We start from the raw sequence: 24,618 nt of genomic DNA, 5'->3' as shown, positions 1-24,618 counted from the left end.
TATGAATAGAACACTTGGTTTTAAAATTCCAACAAATAAATTGTTTTTAAGTGATGTTTAATTTAAAGTTATTCAAATTTTAACAACATATAAGAATAAATCTATATAGGGTAGATCAAAATAAAAAACAACTGAGACCAATAAGTTTCACACATATATTATAAATATAGTATTTACCTTGAGGAGATATGATAGCTTCATGTTAGTTAGTTTTATCAAGTTATCGTTTGCTTGTGGTCAAGTTATCAAAACAAAAATAAATTTTCAAACAAGACTCTTTGATGTTTTTTTTTATTTGTTCATCAATAAATTTAACTTCTTTTTAAAAAGACACCATCTAAAACGTAGCTTTGACTTTATACTAGTTTTTATATTATTTTGTAGCATAATTTTTTATATTTTTGACTTATAAAAGAAAATAATTACTTGAGTTTTAAAAGCTACAACTAAGTATATACATTTATTTTAAATGAGCAAACTTTATTATATTAAAGAACTTGATTATTGATAATATGATGATAATTGTAAATACGTTACATTTGCTCCTAGATCAAGATAAAAATATGTTTTATGTTATTGTTAATATTAAGTTAGTTTTTATTGTTGTAGAACATTATGTCTGCATTTTTAATATCGCCTAATACAATAAAGCAGTGTATAAATTCAAAACTTGATGGTTTTGATTATCGAATTCAGCACTTAAAGTTTTTTTTTTTCTCCCGCAATCTTGTCATTAACAAGAAAGTTTCCGGACGTCGCTTGCAGACAATAATAACTTTAATTTGCAGTTTCTTCTAAACCTTTGTTTTGCTGTTTAATTCTTGGCATCAAAGTATTAAAACTTCAAGAACGCTTGTTGATAAATTGAAGTAGTTAGTAGAACACATCACAAAAGTAAAAATTTATTAACTTCGCAATTTTAAATAAAGGCTTTGTACTGTACTCAAGGTTCAATAGACGTGATAAATTTGACTATTGAAAAACATCTATTTTTTTTAAAGATGACAAGAACGGATCCAAAATTTTGTATGGATTGTTGCTGATTATCATGTAACGCAGACCATATTTTATTATAGATATGTTTTTTACTATAACATAATTTTTTTCAAAATTATTTTAAGAAGTGTTTTATTTACTCGTATCAAATTTACTACATTTAACTCAAAAAAGCAGGGTTTAAGAATTAATTCATTGCGTCTATCAGTTCATTAGAATTAAAAGTAAATTTAATTATTTTGTACTTGATATATACTTTTAAACTTGTCAAAGTATTACTAATTACCTCTAATTTTTTTCCTATATTAATATATATATATATAATGCATTGGACTGTCGTTTTTTTATTGTACTTAAAGATCTTCTATGAATCAGTGAAATAGTGGTAGTACTGAATCAACGTTGGTATCTGAACGTTTTGTTATTATTATGATTATTGTTATTGCTCACGTTCACGTTTAAGCAGTTTGGTTTTATCGAGCTAGACACTTTGATAGTTAAACAAATTATAAAAAAAATATTCAGATGTATTTCAAAACAAGTGTCTCAGTTTAATGTAGTTTAAAAAGTAATTTTTAAAGAAAACTTACAACATATTTATTTGAGACAAGAAAGAAAAAAAAAGTTAAAAAATGTCATAAAAGCGCATAACTTTCAAAGCCGCAATGAAACTGTTGTTCGTGTTCGCGTATGTTTTATGTTTTGCCATTATCGGCTCAACTGCAGGTCACCAATGTAACCAGTGTGCAGATAAGTCTGCAAATTCTAAATACAATACATTAGAACCTGCTACTTGTGGATCATGGCAAAGTCAGAAATACAGCGGAGCTTTATCAATTGTAAATCAAAATGGTGAAACACAGATAGAAAGGTCGAGAATCATGCAGCTTGCAAACCGGGCATTTCCGTGAACGTGAATAACCTTACTGTTGCGAAGTCTACATTTCTCTATTGCGAGGGTAACCTGTGCAACAGCTCGAATAGACTATGCAATGGAAACGTTCTGTTCATGGCAATCTTGTTAGGATGTATTTACAGTGTTGCTGGTTGGCTGTTCAACTAAACATTTCTTTGATGTGAGCATAGAAAACTCTCGACATTTTTGCAAACAAGTTGATCTACAGCATTCTAATGATTTTGTTTTATTATTACAGATGACTGTGTATCTGTACATTTTTACATGCAGTTAAAAAAAGTTGTACAAATTTTATTTTTATTTAAATTACTTTGTAAATATTAAATATCTATTTGAATTCTGATCGTTTGTTTGTAATTAAATTGACAAAAAATATATATAAAATAACATTTAAGTTCTAAGTTAAGATATTTAACACATAATTAAACATTTTCAACAAATTTAAATTTTATCAAAAGTTTTAAAATAAAGTATTAAATTAATACGTCAAACAGGATTAAAAACATCGTCAAAATTTTTAATAGCTATTAATAGTATATTAATTTTAAATGAATATGTTCGATGTAGATTTTTTTATTTAACGTGATATATATTGATTTATAATTTTATTTTGAGATAAACATAGCATTTACTTTTTTTAAACATATAAGTAGATTCGTTAATGTTATCAGTTAAAATTTTTACATAATTTGTATTTAAAGTATGTTTTTAAGTGTTTGAATACTTCAATTCTAAAAGATGGTCGAACATATAATACTTTAAGGATAAAACCAATTAAAAAAAGATTCACAACGAAAAAAAACTGTCTTTAACAAAACTTTGTCCGAAAGTTGTTTATTTTGATAGACATAAAGTTTAACGAGTGTATGTTTTAATGAGCACAGCAAAATTATTCTCTATAACTTTTTTTTTGTAGGCGACTGTAACAACAAGTTATGTAGATAATTGATAAACGAAACAATAAAACACGTCCTTATCGCTAATTTGAAACAATGTTAAATGTAAAACATTATTTGAATACTTGTAGTTTTAATTTTTCATTTTATATTGCTATTGTAAAATGAAAAATGACAGATTTAAGTTAAGTTGGTTAAATATAAAACATATCAATTTAATCTAAAGCAAAAATAGAAACTTTTGAAATAGCTTTGTTCTATTAGTTTGTTCTATAAAGAACAAACACTATTATTAGTCTTTAATGGTAGTACTCATTTATTATAAAATAAAAGTTATTTTAGTTAAAGATGTTCTTTTTAAAACTATTCTTTACTTTTAAGTTTTTAATTTAAGTAGTAAAAAAAAAAACATATTTAAGCCTATAACAGTATAGTCTTCAAAAAAATGTCTTTACTTATTTAACTTAAGTTTTTGTTTTAGTGATAAAAAACCGTTATTGTTTTCTTTAATAAGGTTATATATATATTTTTGAATTATAATAAAATATTTAAAGTATTAAGGCTAATGTATTTTAAAGCTCAAAATACACTAACTTAAAAAATACAGTCAATACTTATTAACCTAAAATCAGATGAAAAACACGAAACGAATTTAATAGTAGATAGTCAAAATATTTAAAAACAAGAATAATCATCTAATAAGAATGAACAGTAATTGTGATTTTTTATGGTTTATTATCATAGAAATAATAATAGTAAAATTAGGCTTAACTTTTCTCTTAAATTACGTGCATAAAATATATTCTTAGTTTTTATTTCTGTTCAGGAGTAAAAACAAAATTATAGTGCTTATGAACAATGGTTATCGTAACTTTAAATATTTTAGTTAATTTATCAGCATTTCCACACTTTCAAAAATTGAGATAAATTAATAAAAATTTTAAACAAAACTGTATTGTTAATAAATAATAAAATGTAAGGATTATTGACACAAATGATATAACACATCATGCAAAACAGTAACGTTTTTAAGTTTTGTGAATAAATTAACCGAGAAAATGTCTATATAACACTAAAGAAATACTTTTTGATAATTATAAAATTCAAAGTTTATTTAGATATATAAAATTAAAAATTAATTTTGTAGTTATAATTACTTAAAAATCTTAATAAAATATATACTTATTCTCAATAAAAAGCAAACACTTTAACTTAACAATTACAAACAATGAGTTATGTTGTTTATATTTAAGTAAAATTTACTTTTTAAAGTTTTTGTGGTTGAGAAAAACTTAACAAATTGCTAAAACAAGAAATTAGAAATAAAACATACATTTTAAAAACACATTTTTTAATTCAAAGATATTAAATAAGTATAATATAATAATTTTTGGTTGCCGAAAACCACACGGAACTTCTAAAGAAAATAACAAACAGTAAAAAGTATACAAACTATAAACAAAAATACCTATAATTCATTATAACACTTTTTTCAAAGTTAATTAGTTTTTAACGTTTGTTCAATGGAAAATAACACGATTTTTTTAGTTTAAACTATACTTTACAAGTATATAAGAAATAAAGTAAAATATAAATTAAAATTAATATTTTAAAATTATTACAACTGTTAATAAGAATTTCAAAGTTCGGAAAAACATATTTTGACTAAAATTTTTAACTAGTTAATTGAAAAATTTTTATAGCGAAAAATATTACTTAAATTGAATAAATTAACTTAAAAATTAAATAGAAAATTGAATACTTTAACTTTAATTAACATAAAAATTTATGTATTTGTTTTACTAAAAGTTATGAAATTAGAAAATATAGAAAAACACACGAAAAATTCAAATTTAAAAAAGAAGTAGTTGTAGTATATATCATCGATGTCTGAAGTTTTAAGTTCAAAAAAGTTAAATTTAAAGGAAAAATACAAGTAAATTTCAAAACAAACTTACACAGACAAAGTTACTTGTAATAAAAAGTGTTAGAAGAATTCAAAAACTTTTCTTTGAATTTTGACTATCTTAAAAGCCCCCGAAACGAGACCTAAATGGAAAAATACAAGTAGTTTTTGAAGGAAACTTACAGCAAAAATAACTAAGATAACAAAAGAAAAAGGCAAAAATCTCATAAAAGCGCATAGTTTATTACTAAACAAGCAAAATAGTAATGAAGTTTTTGTTGGCGGTTGCTTTGATTTTTGGTTTTTGCCTCATCAGCTTAGCTGTTGGCCATCAGTGTTTCCAGTGTGACGACGGAATAGCGGAGGAAACCTGTAATGGAGATGAAAGCCCGGTGACTTGTGATGAAATGTCTAGTCAGCAATACTGCGTGTTGGTAATGTACGTAGAACCATTCGGTCACAAAAGCTTAGTAAGGGGCTGCATGTCAGCTGATAAAAAGTGCAACCCAGGTGAGACGGTATACGTTGCTCATCCTGGTTATTCTGTGAAACAGTATATTCGCTGTTGCGAGGGTGATCGGTGCAATGATCCGGAACTAATGTCTAGCTCAAATAAGCTGACCAATCAAAACTTTTTATTCGTCGCAATGCTATTGGGTTTTGTTTACAGTGCCGTTGACTGGTCGTTTAACTGAATATTTTGTTTTTACAAGCAATATTTTTTTTCTTGTTAAGTTATGTATTTTACTTTAAAAAGTATATTGATGCTTTGTTGCAACTGCTATTTAGTTATGACTTTTGATTGATTTTTATATAAAGTTATCGTATAGTTAAAACCATGTTTTTCTATTGAATTTTTTTATATTGGTAACTGTACGAAACTATATTTTGTTGATTATAGGATCAAAAACATTTCTTTTTCTTACTAATACTTTTTATTGCAAAATGATAGTATATCTGTACATATTTGCCTGCAGTTTAGAAATCTTATAGAATTAATATTTTAGTTTAAGATTTTTATAAACAGTTCAAAAGTTTCTTTTTATTTGAACTGTTAAATGTGTAAATAAATCTTCAAATGAACACTATATTTAAAAAAAAATAAAAACCTTCTGCTTCTTTGTATAGTTCATTTATAAACATAAAGTTGCTTTGATGAGTTTTATGATAATTTTTTGTTAAAAGTTTTTGAACTATTTAAACATAAGACTTAGTGTTTGACATCAAGCCATAAAATCTAAGTTTTATTTGAAAGTTCAATAAGTATCAAAACCATTGTAAAAATGTCTATATAGTAATTATGACTTTATAATAATTTAGTTCAATCAAACTTTTAAATAAACAATTTCAAACATTAAATAACTGTAAACATTTTTACAATTTTAAAGGTAGTTAAACAGATAACATTTTAAAGACAAATATTAAATATAAAATAAATAGGAAGATATATAGTTTTATTATCTTAGATGTAGTTCTAGCGTTAACAATGCATTGTTAAGACGAATATACTGTTTTAGTAAAAATTTCAACAATAAGAAATATATTTTAGGTGACTTGATCGACAGTTTTGGTTATAAAAAGTATAAAGTAACACATGAGTAATAAAACTTTCATTTTAATAGTCTCAAATATTTTTTTAGTTGTAACTTTAATTTTAAAATGCATTCTCACGTTAGTAGTTTGCTTTGTTTTGCTAGATTTACATTAAATTGATTCAATTCAAATTATTAACTCACTATTAATTAACTTTTTTTTAATTTAAAAAGTAATAAGATTAAGAATAAACTTTGTAGTATTAACCCATTATTAATAAATGTGCTGCTGATTTTTATTTGGAATAACATTACATACTTACATTACTACATCGCTTATATTTATAAAGTTAGAACTGATAGGTGAATATGATGTATGTTTAACTATTTTCATAACATTCTCGCGACTATTCCTGCCTGATGAGTCCTAATAAGGACGAAACCGGTCGTAGGATTGTCTCGGATGCTGTTGTTGTTGATCTTGCGGTGAAGTTCATTGTTTATTATCGATTGCATAAAACATCTCAACTTCGTTGATGATGGCCGAAATAAATACTGGCTAAAACTGATCAAACGAGCGCAGACTACAATCTCACAACAAGCTGACAATGTCTGAGACGTTGGGCTGTGAATGATTTAGCTGTGTCATTTTTTCAACTTTACCCACAAACGATCGCTTCAGTACTTCGTACTTAAGCCCGCTTGTTTAAGATCACAATAGCGGTTTCTCGCGACTATTCCTGCCTGATGAGTCCTAATAAGGACGAAACCGGTCGTAGGATTGTCTCGGATGCTGTTGTTGTTGATCTTGCGGTGAAGTTCATTGTTTATAACATTTAAAGTAAGGATGAGTTAAACATTTATCGACCTTTAAAGTAGTATAAAAAGAGTTTTATTTTGAACTAATCTAAAATATGATGAGTCGTATAATAATTCTGTTTTACTATAAAAGTAAATTGTTCTGCCGACCAATAATTTTTATTGCCTAAAATTAAGCATCAACTGTTATTTTTATTTCAAACGTTTAATTCTGACTGACTGATTAATTCTAACTAAATATATAATTGTAGGACTGTAAAAAAAAATACAATAACGTCAACTATTTTAATAAATAGAAAAACATAGAATTCTTATATTGACTTATGTCATTTTAACGTGTCTTATAAACTATTATGTTTAAAACTAATAGTTATTTGTTTTTTTATGATTAAACAGATAAAGAATTATTTAAGGAATTATAATTATATCAGAGATAAGGATTTTTACAATAACTTATAAAAGTCAAACAGGTACATTAGTAGTTTATAAAGTTTATAAAGCTTTTGTTACATTTAGTTCTGTACAATAACTTTTTTAAGTCGTTTTGATAAAAAATAATCTAAATTTATGTTAGTTATCGAAGAATAAGAATCTTAAACGACTGAATACGTATTTTTTATTAAGAAAATATATTAACTGTTAAAAGGAAAGTTTTTAACAAAAGAAGTGTATAAATTGTTCTGACTTTTTATTTTAACAAATAAAAGTATGTTTAGTGAACAAAAACGTACTAAAACTAACAAGTTAAAATATTTTTAAAATTAAAAGTGAATATATTTTAGATAACTTAAAGCACAAAAAAAAGCGAAAAATCCAAAAACAAAGGAAAACTATGTTTTATATTATTATTTTCTTTTGTAACTCTAGTGCTTTAAAAGTTAAAGATCTTTTTTAAAAGGAAATTAACAAATATTTTTTTCAACAAAAGATCAGGTAAAATAATAGTTTAATAGAATATCAAAATTTATAAAAAAAAAATATTTTTAAGAAATATAAATAATGGTAAAGTTTAAATATCACTGTCAAGTGAAAAACTGCAAGTACTTTTAAAAGGCCACTTACAGTAAAACTAACTTAGACAACAAATAAATAAGGTAAAAATGTCATAAAAGCGCAGAACTATTTTTCTAATCTTTCAAAGTCAGAATGAAACTGTTGTTGGTGGTTAATAAAATGTAGTGAAGTGAGATAATAGATTGAAAAAAGGCAGTAGTTTCGTAAAAGCACACATTTTTATTACTAACTACTCAAAATCGCGATGAAACGGCTGTTGCTATTTGCTTTAGTATTTTGTATTAGCTCAGCATTCGCCCACAAATTTTACTTATGTTCACCTTAAACAATAAAGTTTGTTATTTACACAAAAAAACTGTTTTTGTTTCTATAACTTAAAAATTTAACAGTATTATTAACAATTTACCATGTAGGCTTTAGCTTAAAAATAACTTTCCACTTTAGATGACTAGTATAGAAAAAAATCAGTTTATCATTATTTTGAAAAGTTATTTTCAGAGTACTAGTTAACCTTCAAAACAAACACAAACTACAAAATAAAAAAAAGTATTAATAGTTTTCTACTAAACTTTCATATTCTAAATGATAATAAAATATTATTTTTCGCTGATTTCATCGAAGTGGTGCTGGGTCATGACATTAAATAAAAATAAATATGTAATAAAAATTGTTTACATAAAAATAAGCACTAGTAATTTAAGTAAAAATATTTAAAAAAAGTGTAAAATGTTTTTTTTTTGTTTTGCATCACATTTTAATAACTTCACACGATTTAATTACTTAAATGTTTCATACAAAATGACTGTAAGTATAAATTTACACATAGTTAATAATGAATTCAAGTAAAGATTAATAGTTGTTTTAGTTAGCTAATCAACAAATTGGTTTGTTACAGTAAGTAAGTTTATAGAAAAAAAATTAACTGGAATACTTAAATACCGATAAAAACTAGTGATGTACCGGACCCGGATCCGGACTTTTTTTTCAAGTTAGAATCCGGCCGGAACCGGACCCGGACTTTTTTTTCAAATTAGAATCCGGCCGGAACCGGACCCTGACTTTTTTTTTAAATTAGAATCCGGCCGGAACCGGACCCGGACTTTTTTTTTCAAATTAGAATCCGACCGGAACCGGATCCGGACTTTTTTTTCAAATTAGAATCCTGCCGGAACCGGATCCGGACTTTTTTTTCAAATTAGAATCCTGCCGGAACCGGATCCGGACTTTTTTTTTAAATTAGAATCCGGCCGGATCCGGATATAAGACAAAAATGGCAATATCCGACCGGACCCGAGTAGTGAGTTTGCTACATCACTAGTATAAACTAGCCTGAGTCAGAATAAGGTTTTTAAAAACTGAAAAAGAAGAACTTTAATCTAATAATAAGTAAAACAGCTAGCCACAAGGTTTACAAATTTAGGTGTTATTTACAATTAAAAATCTGAAATCAAGTTCTTGAACAAAATACACTAGAAAATTACCAAATATTGAAAACTGGATCAGCTCAAATTCATTCAAAATTTAAAAGAAAACTAGCCTGAGTTTTTATAAAAAACTTAACTAGCCTGAAGCATCCAAGATTTTCTAAAGTTCCCAAAAATTTTGAAACTAGCAGGGTTGCCACTGTTTAAGTCAATAAAAAAAAATTACTTTAATCTAATAATCAGTAGAACAGCTAGCAAAGGTTGACAATTTGGTAGTAAAGTTGTGGACTGATTGTGGTACACTTAACTTATTAGTACTACCCATCATAATTAAATCCTACCTAATTTAATTAATATTTAACAAATGCTAAATTCTAACTGAGACTACTTTCTATAATCAGACACGACAGTTTTGAGTGATAAAGCTTTTATACAAAACAAGAAATACTAGCATTTTCAAAATTATTAATTACTTTGGTAACACTTTAAAAACTGGAAGCTATTTAAATCTATATAAAAAGACTTAAAACAATTAACTAAAAATTAAATAATACTTTTAGTAAAGAAGAAACTGTAAAATTTTTAATAAACTATAAACCTGGCTTAAATATGCAAACAATTGAACACCAGTTGAAATATCCACTTTTAAAATTAAAACACTACTTACAATAAGCATTCACAAAAAAGTTCAAGATATTTTGTTGCTTCAAGCTGCACACCAAACTAACTAACTGCTTACATATAAACTGCCTGTCATGTTCTGATGTTTTGTTGCATCAGTACTTAGTTTGAAACATTTCGTCATATGATTCTCATTGGCTCGTATATTCAACCGTATTAACTCTAAATACTCTCTGAGCTCAACTTTAAATAATAAATAATGCAAGTACTCATTCCAAAATTTTCAATTTTACACTATATGTTATGAGTTAATTTCTGAAATGTTTATTTCATAGTTTAAATGTAAACAAATGTAAATTAGTCACGTGTACAAAATGAGCCAATCACGGTAGGTGTTTAATTTTAACTGACGAAAATGACTCTTATTAATTTACACAGGGTTTGTTTTTGAAAAAATACTTTTCAGTATGCTTTTTTTTACTAACTAGATCTGGGTCCGGCCGGATCTCTGTTAGGATCCGGCCGGAACCGGATCCGGACTTTTTTTTCAAAATAGAATCCGGCCGGAACCGGATCCGGACTTTTTTTTTCAAATTAGAATCCGGCCGGAACCGAATCCGGACTTTTTTTTCAAATTAGGAGTCCGGCCGGATCCGGATATCAGACAAAAATGGCAATATCCGGCCGGACCCGGACCCGGATAGTGAGTCCGGTACATCACTTATAAAAACAAAACTAACTACTGACAAAACTGTTTAAGTAACAAAATAGTCAACAGGCTGCTTGAATAAAAACTTAAAATGCAGCCATAATAAAAAATATTGAAGTCAAAACTTTTACACAAATAATAACGTGACCTGTTCACTTAAAACTTCTCCTTTTAACAGTTTTTTTTATTACATAGTTATATGAATGTGCTAGCTACAATTTAAACAAACTAGTAATTTTTTTTACAAGCAAAAAATATACTTACAACACAAGTTTTAGGCTTGCAGTTAACCATCTTGAAAAGTTGAAACATTGATATTAACGCGGTTTTTATTTTTTAACCGCAAAAAGAATCAAACTATTAACAAAAAAGCTGTTTATAATATATATTTAAAAAAATATAATATGCATTTAATTAATGGAACTAAAACATTTAAAGATACTTTAATCTTTTATTTGTATTTTTTAGTAGAAAAAAATGAATGTTCATATATATGTATTAGTAAAAGACTCTAAGAAACTAGGCCTTGAAAATGAAAGTTTATTAGTAATTCGGCTATAACTGTTGATAGTCAAAAACCAAAGCTAGTTTTTAAGATAAAATATCTACAACCATTAATTATAATATTAAGTTAGTTGTTTTTCTGTTTCTAGTAATGTGGGTTGTTTTACTTAAAGCTTAAAAAAAATTTACAATTATATTTTAAAAAAACACGTACAATGTTTAAAAACCAAATAATTTTCGATAGGCATTACAAAACTTTAATAAAAAAAATAAAAAATTAAAAAAGTTACGTAAGTATTAAAGCAATAACACTGAATCAAAAATAAAACTTGCATCAGCAGTTATGTACTAAAGTTGTACAGAGACAAAAATAATCTTCTGTGTTAAAATAATGCGTGCTTAGCAATTATTAGTTTCTTTATTCTGATTTCAATTTATTGTGAAATAAGCATTTTTGTTTCAAATAAGATATTAAAAAACTTTTAAAAATCTCATGCGCTATAAAACTTGATAACAATTATTGCAATTTTTTTTTTTGTTTAACAACAAAAAAACATTTTCTTAAAAATTTATTAGTTTTTTAGTTTTTTAATTTTATTTATGACCTATAAAAAATGATTAAAAAGTATCAAAAATAAATTTAATTTAAAAACTAAACTTATGCTTTTACTAATTCTATTTGCTTTGAAACAGTTTAAAACAAGATGTAATAAACATAAACGTATTTTTAAGCTTATGTTTAACGCAAGTGAGATAAAACTAATTAGTAATATATAATGATTAAAAATCATTGTTTTATTTAGCTGTTTTTACAATAATAACTACATAATTTTCACTTTTAAACAACTTTTTTTGAAAATTATCTTAAAAAATGTTAAATAGATTTAAAAAATAAGCGCAAAAAAAAACTTAAAAAACATTTACCTTTTTTTAATAATTGTTTTTGTTTACAAAAAGACTTTTCAAAGTGTTTTTTATTATTCGTTTTGATCTTTTATGATTAATAAATTAAATTTTTAAATTCAAAAACATATATAAGTATAAATATATAACTTGTAATCTTTTATCTAAAGGCACAGTTTATTTTATTGCAAAAACTTAATTAGTTTGTTAAGATGAGTTATTTTATTGTATACCAGCTGACTTTCGGCTGTCTGCTGTTTTACTTAACCGTAAAACTTAAAACTTTCATATTAAAACAATACACTTTTGAACATGTGACTAGAAAAACTGTCAATTGAAATTATAAGTGCTTACAAAAACAAATTAAAGTTGTGTGCCATAAAAAATGCAAACTGAAAGTGGCTAACGATTTTTCTGCAACAATTCTTTTTATGAGCTTCATTAAAACTCTGATAATCGTTAAAAAACTTATACATTTATTTTTTAAGACTTGAAAAAGAAGACAACCTAAAAGTGATATTATAATTATTTTATTGATTTTATATAATTTACTTATTATCTATCACACTTTTTTATACCTATCGTTGTACTTTAAACTTTTGAAATTAAGCGAATAGTCTTTTTTATGAGTACAACGTATGTAGTTACAATTAAGTATGTGTCTAATAATTAAACTATAACAAGTTAAATACCTTTCAATGTTTAAAGTTAAAAAGTAGAATAAGAAATGAACTCTTTATTAAAGTTAAAGTTCGTTGCAAAACTTCTGCCAGATTTTATATTTGATGAGATACATATACTTTGATATATTCTTATATTAATAAAAAAAAGCTTAAGTTTTGAAAGTTTCTATCTATGAACAAAACAAATATATTAAGGTAACATATTACAACAACTTTGAATTCAAATTGTCACAAAAGTTGCTTACTCAAAGTTTTAAATGATACTATTTATTAACTTATTAGATAATAAACTAAGTTTTTGTTTGGATATCACAGTAACATTTTCTATAGCTTTGTTTACTATTGTTTACAATAATTTTTTTTGTGTTAAAAAGTAAATGAAAGCATTTTAAAACAAAACACATACGAAAATTAATATTTTTAATTTTACTACAATGCAATAAAGTACTTTTGCAGATTGTAAAAACTGTTTTTTAAAAGCTTATCGAAACAAATAATTTATATTAAAATTGAAGTATATAAAAAGTTTATTTCATTAAATCGATTTAATATCTAAAGTATATAAAGCTAACTTGATTAAAATCTGTTCAAAGTTAATGTAATTTAACAATAAAATATTTTGTGTTTCTTAGATCGTCTATAGCAGTATGTAAATTAAAGCTATTTTCATCATTAATTATATGTTTTTACCTACTTTTAAATTAAAAGGTAAAAGACTTAGACAATATTTATCCAATAGGTTATACTTAAAACTTTGGAAAAACAGTAAACTAAGTTTTTTTTCTAAAAAATTAGAAAACTTGTAGTCTTGAAATGATTGTGATTTTATGACAAATTAAGTACACATGAAAATACTTTAAAAATTTGCAACTGTTCAATATTTTTTATTAAAGCAAAACTTACTCCCTTTTTTTGCATTGCTTTTTTCAGACTTGTCCATTTTAATTAAAAATAAAATTTCTGTAAGTATATAATAACAAGTTCTTTTTTTTTCGAAAATATCAATTTATTAAATATTAAGTTATGTACTACTTTACGAACAATTTAAAAGGAAAGTTTGCAAAAATTTTGAACTGAAAAAACACTTAATCAATAAAAACTTTAATAAATTAATAAATTGAATAAAAAATTAACATAGTTTAACCTGTAAATAAAACAATAAACCAAACATAAAATTTTATAATGAGTAGTAATTTATATAAAATATTAAAATGAGAATATCCTAAATCTAATATATAATTTAAGTTTCAAGTGAAATGTTGAATGTGAATTATGAAAAAAATTATATTTCCATTTTTATACAAAATAGAATAATTGGTCACTATACATCTATGATTTAAAAGTAAATAAAAATTAAAAAAAAAAATTGTAACTCACAATAAATACAGGATTACTAAAAATACTGAATAGTTATTTTATAATTAAAATTAACACTACCAGTCATAAATATCTTTCACTCTGAACAATACAAAATAGAATTCAAGACTACTTTCGTATAGATTATAAACGAAAATTACATAATAGGGGCATTGGGGGTTAATGGTTTTTGGTGGATTTGTTGTAGTTTAAATTGTTTAAAGTTCTATTATACAAATTGAAATATTTGAAAGCCTAAGCTCTTCAATACACTTTTTTTTTACAAACTTTCAGTTTATATTAAAATGTTAATACATTTATTTTATTAAAATTATTTTTAGTAAGTATCAGTTGCTTAGTAAATTAAAATTTTATCACAATAAATTCATTATTAACTGTTTCATAAACTTAACTGCACTTAGTATTAATTGGAATGTTTTATGACTAAAAAATATATGAATACTTTCTTTAAACTTGAAAAAATCTTTATTTCTTATTAATTATGACAAACTACTAAAATTGTTTCTTTATAATAAATACTTTTATGATCATTTTTGTCCTTTTGCAAAATATCTGTAGTTAATAGTAGTATATTTTGAAATTTAGTTAATGCTTTCCCTACAATTGTTTTAAATTTACAAATCAATGAAATGTAGCTGTGTTTAGAGTTGCCATGATCACTAATAAAGTACTCCTAACACAAAATAAACGTTGTTTTGTTTAACTTAAAGTTAATGATTTATTATGTATGTGCTCACTTACATTATAGTTTAAAGTTATTTCTATATGTGCTTTATCTTTTTCTTCATTTTTACGCGAAAGGATAACTTTTACTAAAAAAGTTAAAACACACAACCAAAAATTTAATTGTAATCTGAGTTACAACCTATAATTTCCAAATGATAAAGTTTAGTTTACAAACTTTTTAGTTTTCTTAACATGTAAATTTGTTCATATTAAGTTTGCTTTTTGTTTATGCGTTTATAGTTTAAATCTTTCACTGTTTTTAATTTTCTTAAAACTCTGCAATTTTTAAACGTCATTAAGGTTTTTACGCAATGTATTATATATTGATAATAAATTTGTGCACAACAGTAAATCATAAAAAAAATCTTAAACTATTAAATAAAAACGAATTTTTTATAATTGTTCAGTAATATATTAAATTTAAATTGTATTTTAACGTTTTTAACCAATGTTGTTTAGAAATGAGTATATTTTTGTTTTATAACTCTCATAGTTTAGTAAGAGAAATTTAAACTGTTATCATTTTTTCACAGACTTAGGTTTTCGTAAACCTTTGTAGCGTATAAAACGCCTTTACAGTCGATTTTGAGGCGTTTAGGGAAAAATTTTTGAAGACTAAGTTTTTCAATATATAATAAACAATTTTGTTTTGATCAATATGTTTTATAGTTTTGATTCATCTTTAGGTATTAAGCAATCAAAGTTGTAGACAAAATGTAAAAGTTTTATTGTATTGTAAAAATACAAAATTTATAACTTTTCAGATGTAAGAAATTAAATATTCGAAAATGTTTCTTTTAAGCTTGATATGAATAGCAGTAATAAGGTATAAGCTTTGTTATAAGTCATTGCAATAAATAAGCACCTTATTGTATCAGTTTTATAAACTAATTTTGTAATACAATTTAGTTGTCAGTATTTATCGTTTATAGTTGTTTTAAGTGTTTTTAAAAATGTATATTTGTTACCTTTAAGGTGGAAGCATAAGATCTTAGCGACGAGCACGAACTTAGCTTGACAATATTACTGATGTACCGGACTCACTATCCGGGTCCGGATCCGGCCGGATATTGCCATTTTTGTCTGATATCCGGATCCGGCCAGATCTTGATATGAAAAAAATGTCCGGATACGGTTCCGGCCAGATCCTAATTTGAAAAAAAAGTCCGGTTCCGGCCGGATTCTAACAGAGATCCGGCCGAATCGGATCTAGTTAGTAAAAAAAAGCATACGGAAAATAATTTTTTTAAAACAAACCCTTTGTAAATTAAAAAGAGTCATATTCGTCAGTTAAAATTAAACACCTACCGTGATTGGCTCATTTTGAACACGTGACTAATTTACATTTGTTTACATTTAAACTATGAAATAAACATTTTAGAAATGCAACTCTTTACTTATCTTGTAAAATTAAAAACTTTACTACCAAATTGTTAGGCTAGTTTTAAGATTTTTTAAAAACTCAGGATAGTTTTCTTTTAGATTTTGAATGAGTTTGAGCTGATCCAATTTTCAATATTTTGTGATTTTCTAGTTAATTTTGTTCAAGAACTTGATTTTAATTGATTTTAGATTGGTAAGGCTATAGGGGAGTCCTCCTTGATTTTTACAGGTTGATCTTATTTAATAGATTTTAATCTTAGCTACCAGATATTGTTTCTGTGATGTACTTTATCTTTCTATCAATTTTCCTTATACTAAATTTAAAGTTATTCATAGTTTTTTTTTGTCACAAAAGCTTTTATAGAAATGAGATTTTGAAACTAAAAATGTAAGCTCTACTTTTTATGTGAGAACTAGTGATGTACCGGACCTACTATCGGGATCCGGCCAGATATTGCCATTTTTGTCTGATATCCGGATCTGGCCGGATCTTGATATGAAAAAAAAGTCCGGATCCGGTTCCGACCGGATTCTGATTTGAAAAAAAATCCGGATCCAGGTCCGGTACATCACTAATCAATATAGAGTAGCATTTTTTACATTACTAGTGTTTTTAAATTAAGATATAATTCATAAGTATAAATAAAGTCTGTAGCAATAAAACACTAAGTATCGTCACCAAAAAAGTTGTTTTCATTTAACAACTGACAAAAAAAAAAGTAGAATTGTTTACCTACATTGTTACTTCTAGTTGTATTATAAAAGAACAAATTTATTTCACTAAGAACAAATAATGCATTTAAAAAGTAGCTAACTTGAAATGCTTATTTTCAATTACGGCTGTTAGAGAATTGTTTATCCAATGTTTCTAGATAGTTAAAATAGATTTTTTAAAGTGGATTCATTTCACGCATATTTATAATTATAAAAACTCTTTAATAAATTTACAGACGTTTTATTTTTATGGGAATTTTTTTATTTTTTATATAAAAATTTGAGTTTCAGAGCGATCCAAGGAGCCCATTTTTTAAAACTAATTTTTGTTTTAATTTTTTTAACAGGGTTTCATTAAAAAACGTTTTTTTCTGCATGTTTTACTAATTCTTATAAGTTAAAATCAAAATTTATACTTTTTTTTGCCTTGATTACTTTAAGTTTTTTCTTAAAAAGTCGGAAAAGGATAGGTACTCAAGTTTTACACTTTTGTAGGGCGTAATAAATGTAATAATAAATTTAGGTTTTTGATTTTAATTTAAATAACTTAATACTATTATGTATTTCTTTTCAATTTTTTTTTTTTATGAAAGACTAGATTTTTGCTTTAGAGAAATATAAAGACATGTATTGCACTGTTGCTAGAAATAATTTGACTTTTTTTTAGGATGTGTTTGTTTATGTTTTAAAAATATTTTCCTAAATCATAATAAAGTCGGAAAAAAGGTAAATATAAAAGAATTTAGATAGATTTCGCGATTCTTCAGAGTCTTTTTCCAAAATGAAATTATTTTATTAAAATTTACAAAACACTTTTTTAATACTGAACGTAAATTTATTTTAATGATGCCTTTAATCATTTTAAAAATTGTTTTAGTTCTAAACGGCTTAAGTCACTAAAAAATTAAAGTTAAAATGTTACTAACTAATTGTCTTGAACAAGAAAATTTCATATAATAAAATATTTCAGTTCACCGAAACTTTTCAATTAGTTTTTACTCACAATAGCTTAAAGTGTCATAATTATTGTTATAATTTGTATCTCTTGTAACGTATAGTGTTAAATGTTTGAGATACTTATAACTTTGAACTTAATTGCCCATAGTTGTTTAAGACCTGTTATATGGCATATATAAAGAAAATTTTAAACATCACAGTAGGGTGCATCATTACAACTATCAAACCACAGTAGATAACAACTATCACAATACAGTAGACCGCAACACTACAACTATCACATCACAGTAGTCGCAACACTACAACTATCACATCACAGTAGATCGCAACACTACAACTTTTGTATCACAGTAGATCACAACAAAATTCAACTATGTTGTAACCATGTTATCCTATAAAGTTATGTAGAAAATTCTAAATCAAAACCATAAAGTACTAGAAACAAAACTAATAGTTTTGTAATTTATTAAAAATATATATGCTGTGTTTATTGACGACCTCCTTAAAAGATGTTGCAGTATTAACACTTGTTAAAAAATAATGTTGTTAACCCAGTAAAAATATTTGTCCTACAAAAGTTGACAATGAAAATTACTCTGTAAGTTTAGAACTATGTTTCTTTACGAAAAATGAAATACTATTAACGAATTAATACAAGTAATATTGAACTAACTTTGTAAAGAAGATGTTGTCAAAACTTTGGAGATCATACGCAAAAACAGAAGTTTCTGACCTGTGACGTATTTTTCAGTATAAAAATTATAATTTACTATTCAAATAAAGTTGTGCCTTTTATGACTATATTTTATTAATATGTTCTTAACTTGATATATTATATAGTACATATGAGTTCTTGTTTATGTTTGTTTTATTGTAAATTTACTTTAAAGATAGTGTTGTTATTGTGGTATATTATTAAAAAAACACGCAACACGCAAACACTTTAACACCTGAGTTCATTAAATTTTAATACTTATATAACCTTATTGAACTTTGCATTAAAATTTTATTTTTATGAAACAATTAAATAACCTATTATAAAATATAGTTTAAGAAAAGTAAACTTGAAAATAATACTTTTAAATACTGTGCAATGTGTTATATGATTTTCTATTCCTTGATTATATTTTATAATTGTTTTTTTTTTAGTCTTTACATAAAAAATACGTTTTTACGCAAAATTAGACAAGTTTTTTTTTTTAAGGGTAACAACCTTTTTTAATACTTACAACATAACTAATGCTTATAAATATGCTGTTTGTTATGTGGTAAAGTGAACTTTCACAAAGACTACAACTTATAAATTTGAAAAAAAAATTATTTTGATTAGGTTAATAGTATCTTTACAATGTGATAGTTGTAGTGTTGCTGTTTACTGTAACGTGATTGTTATAGTTTTGTTGTCTTCTGTGACATGATACTTGTATCGTTGCAATCTTCTGTTATCTAATAGTATAGTATTTCTATTTGTTCTGATGTGATAGTTGTTTCGTTGCAATCTACTGTGATGATATAGTTATAGTGTTGCTATCTACTATTATGTGGTTGTTGTAATGTTGTAATTTACTGTGATGTAATAGTAGTAGTGTTGCAATCTAATGTTATATTATAGTTATATTTAAATAAATATATCTTTCTTGGTTCAGTTTATTCACAAAATAATTACAAGAATGATAAAGTCTGTAACACAAAACATAACTAAAACTAGGTAAATACTTCTACATCTCCCCCCAGATTTTATCTACCAAGGAGATAAAACGGCAAGTTTACATAGCGAAACAAATTTTTTTTTTTAAACAATTTGTTACAACTTAAACGCGTTTTTCAGGTCTAAAATTCAACGAAATTAAACTCAAAAAGACAAAAACATTTCAAAAATTACGATTAACCTAGTTCACTAATAAATGATTTGTTAAAACAAACTACAACTTAAACAAACAAACTGTAATAAAAATTGAGACTTAATCTTTACTTTCTTCACTCAGTTGCTTAATACAAGCATTTAAAAACTTAATTGCTTCACCGATTCGAACTTTTCAGCTTTGAAGAACGAAACCACACGTCATTCATCTAATCATCTTGAAACTTCACTTCATTTGCTGATATACATCTTTATCATATTTTTGACTTTAAACAAAGTAGAAGGTGCATTACTGATAGCATTGAACACTGACGAAATACTGCTATACTTATTTTTCAAATACTCGATATCAACCAACAGTTCGAATTTTTGAAAGTAAATCTCTGCGTCCTCATCCAAGATCACTTTGAACAGATGGCTGTTAGATAAGTCTGCTGAAAAGTCAACTACAAACTTTAGGACGTCACCATTGGACTGAAACTCATTCATTAGGCCATAAAACATTAATTTACAGTTATCATTCCAACTTCACAATAAATGAATATCAGCAACATCGGTGGCACGAAGCTTTTGAAAAGCATCGTAAAGTCTTACACGGAAACGCTGCAAATAATCCGATAATTTCACACACTCATCCCGGACACATTGTTGTTCGCAGTAAACTTTGGCTGTCTGTTTGCTTTTCTATAGAAAATATGAGTCAAAAAAATATAGATCAAAACAAATCCGAGCCATTCCAGTTCAACATCAATTTCGAAGAAAATCATTAGTACAGAAGGAAATTACACAATGCTTCACAAAAAGAATTTTCCTTCTATAAAACACAGAAAATTAAAACTTTTCTTGACATCTTTTTTCTCGACTTTACCAGAATAGACAAACTTTTACAGTGGTATGTTTGCTTTTCTCAGAAAAGGAATACTACTTAGAGATTTGCAAACAGGAGGTGTAAATTTTCTCAGAAACTTACGATTTTGAGCAGTTAAGCGACCTGATCCATCAACTTTGAAAACACATTGATGGCAGTCCTTCACTTCCACCACCACTCCACTGTTCCCCCACTTGCTAGGAAAGTTACTTGTTCGATTTAGTATCACGACATGATCACCGCAATTCAGTGGTGGCAACGATTTTGTGTTCTCACTTATATTTTCCAGAGAATTAACAAAACAAATACTGAGAGATTCTTCCTTTTTATTCCAAAAGTCACGCCACATTTTTGAGATCTGCGGGTTATTGTAGGTCATAACACTCTTTCTGACGTAAAGTAATGACTTCTTTAAATTTCGTCGCGATCCAGTGTGTAAAAGTACGTTTTTCTGTCTCTGTCCTCCTTTTTCTTCTTCGCGTTTTTCTGCTCGAAAATATTTTTTCTACGACCTCGGCTGCAAAGGCCATCAAAGTTTTGTGTAAGCAATTCACCGACTAGAAGTGAATTTGACTCATCAGCATAATTTTGATGACTTTGATAAACTTTTAACGGGACTTTATCCAGCATTTTTTACAGGCAAAACACTCAATAAACCTCATATTTTTACTGCTCCAAACAAATTTATCAGTTGATTTTCTACATATGCTACAAGTTGTTTTACCACTTGGTTTTTGTGTGGATTTCTTTAAGGATTTGCATACATTTGGTATGTACAATCCACCAACTAAAGTGCATTTGACTCATCAGCATAATTTTGGTGACTTTGATAAATTTTTTTACAGGACTTTAACCAGCATTTTTTACAGGCAGAACACTTAATATACCTCATATTTTTACTGCTCCAAACAAATTTATCAGTTAATTTATTACATGTGTCACAAGTTATTTTACTACTTGGTTTTTGTGTGGCTTTCTTTGAGGATTTGTATGAGAAAACTGATGCTGTAACAGCGGGTTTTGACATTGCATCATGTGCCATCTCTTTTCCTTCAATAAAACCGATTGTCTCATTTACATTTTTCTCATCTAGATTTTCCCATCCTAGCACCTTTTTACGGATATCCTCATCGGCTAAACCTGTTACCATGACATCTTTTAGGATTATGTCTGTAAAATCTATCATTTGATTACAGCCATCCTTTGGGCATTTACATGTGTACGAGCATGTGCTAGCTTTTCCCTTTAAACGGGCAGCAAATGATTTAGTGTTTTCAGTCAAATCCTGTCTTGCACTAAGAAAGTCCGATCGTCGTACAACAACTGAAACAGGAATAACTGCAAGCTGCTTGATCATCCTTAAAAGCTCTTGCTCACTTAAATTTACTACATTTTCATGTGCCTTCAGAATAGCTTCGCCTAAATCTTCCTCACAGCACTGGTACAGTTGACGGCGTTTTTCTACATCTGTCATCTCCATGCTATCTTTAAAGATAGTCCACTTTTGTACAAATATGTTCCAACCCACTTCGTTGCAGTCTGTCCCTATTCGAGGACGGTCCATCTTTGGAAGCTTTGGTTTTGAAGAATTTGCATTAATGTGTACATTGTTGTGAATGATAAGCAAAGAGGTAACTACAGAAGCATCGACGTCTGGTGTTTCATATATGCAACTCTCGAGAGGGCATTTAATCACAGGCATTGTTGATTCAATTCAGCTTGACTTTATCATAAATAAATTTATCTTTCTTGGTTGAGTGTATTCACAAATTAATTACAAGAATGATAAAGTCTGTAACACAAAACATAACTAAAACTAGGTAAAAACTTCTACAATATTGTTGCGATCTACAGTGACGAAACAGTTGTATCGTTGTAGTCTACTGTGATATGATAGTTGCGGTGTTACAATCTACTGTGATGTAATAGTAGTATAATCGCAATCTATTGTGATGTAATAGTTGTAGTGTTGCGATCTATTTTTATGTGTTAGATGTTTCAATTTACTGTGATGTGATAGTTATAGTGTTACATTCTACTATGGTGTAATGGTTTTAACGTTACGATGTACTGTGTTATGATAGTTGTATGATTTCAATCTACTGTGATGTGACTGTTGTAGTGTTGCGATCTATTTTTATGTAATAGTTGTTTCGTTGCAATCTACTGTGTTGTGATAGTTTTATCGTTGCGATATACTGTGTTGTGATAGTTGTTAAAGTTGCGATCTACTCTCTGATGTTTTAATTGTAGTTCTGTGATCTACTATATTGTGTTAGTTGTCCGATGCGATCTATATTTATGCGAAAGTTTTTTTGTTATGATCTACTTTAAAAGTTGTATTGTATTGAATTAACTAAGTGTACAATTTTTTAAAGGAAAATATTAAGAACTTGAAAAATTTAAACAAGTTTATATGTAAGTCAGTTCAAAATAGTTATTAAGATTAGGAGTTTTCTTTAATTAAAACTTAAACATTATTTTGTTTTTGTTTAGTTTCGTTTCTCAAAGTTTTTGAAATCGAAAAAGATGGATTATTTTTTAACTAACAACATTTGACCAAAAATCTGTGTGTCTGTTTACTAGTATGATTTTATTTTAAGTTGGTTTAATTAAGGTAGTTTACTAAACTAGTGTTTGTAAATTTAAATGCATACAAAGCTAGCTAAATAGTTTATTTTACATTGAAAGTATTACTAGCAATGTTTTAATTATCAAAGCTGTTTTAATAAACTTTTAAAACGTGTGAAACTTTTTTTTTTCTGCATAGGAACAAAGTACTATATAGCGGTGTTTACATTTTAAAGTTGTAGTGCTGCTAATTAATTTACTAAATTATAATTAAAATACAGAGATTTTATTTACCAAAAACTATTCTTCTAACTGAAAAAGATACATTGCTGCTATAAATTTTGTTTTTAGAATATTCACAAAAAGTGTGATTTGCTTCGTACATAAATAATGCTAAGCATAAAATATTTAACTAAAAATTCACCTTTAGTGAAAAGTAAAAATTCTCATTAAGAATTATACTCGCCTATAAAGGGATCGGCTTAAGTATATAAATCATTTGACTAAAATCATATTTGAAAAAACTTTACTTGGAGTATTTTTTCGAACAAAACTGTGTATCAATCACTTCCCATTTTAGCAACAATATTCGTCGATCTTTCTTAATGTGATAGTTGTAGTTTTGCTATATACTGTGATGTGATAGTTGTGTTGTTTCAATCTACTGTGACGTGATAGTTGTAGTGTTGATATCTTAATTGATAAGAGAGTTGTAAAATTGCAGTCTACTGTGACGTGATAGTTGCAGTGTTACAGTCTACTGTGACGTGATAGTTGTGTTGTTGCAATCTACTGTAAAGTGATAGTTGTAACATTGCAGGCTACTGTGACGTGATAATTCTAGTGTTTGTATCTATTGTGATTTTATACTTGTAGTGTTGCTATTTATTGTGATGTGATAGTTGTAGTGTTGCTGTCTACTGTGATGTAATAGTTGTAACTTTGCAGGCTACTGTGACGTGATAGTTGCAGTGTTACAGTCTACTGTGACGTGATAGTTGTGTTGTTGCAATCTACTGTAAAGTGATAGTTGTAACATTGCAGGCTACTGTGACGTGATTATTCTAGTGTTTGTATCTATTGTGATTTTATACTTGTAGTGTTGCTATTTACTGTGATGTGATAGTTGTAGTGTTGCTATCTACTGTGATGTAATAGTTGTAACTTTGCAGGCTACTGTGACGTGATAATTCTAGTGTTTGTATCTATTGTGATTTTATACTTGTAGTGTTGCTATT

The sequence above is a fragment of the Thalia democratica genome, chromosome 8 (genome assembly GCF_965202585.1).
Source record: "Thalia democratica chromosome 8, ktThaDemo2.hap1.1, whole genome shotgun sequence".
NCBI lineage: Eukaryota > Metazoa > Chordata > Thaliacea > Salpida > Salpidae > Thalia > Thalia democratica.
The sequence above is the reverse complement of the archived record's forward strand: the minus strand, read 5'-3'. Positions refer to the sequence as shown.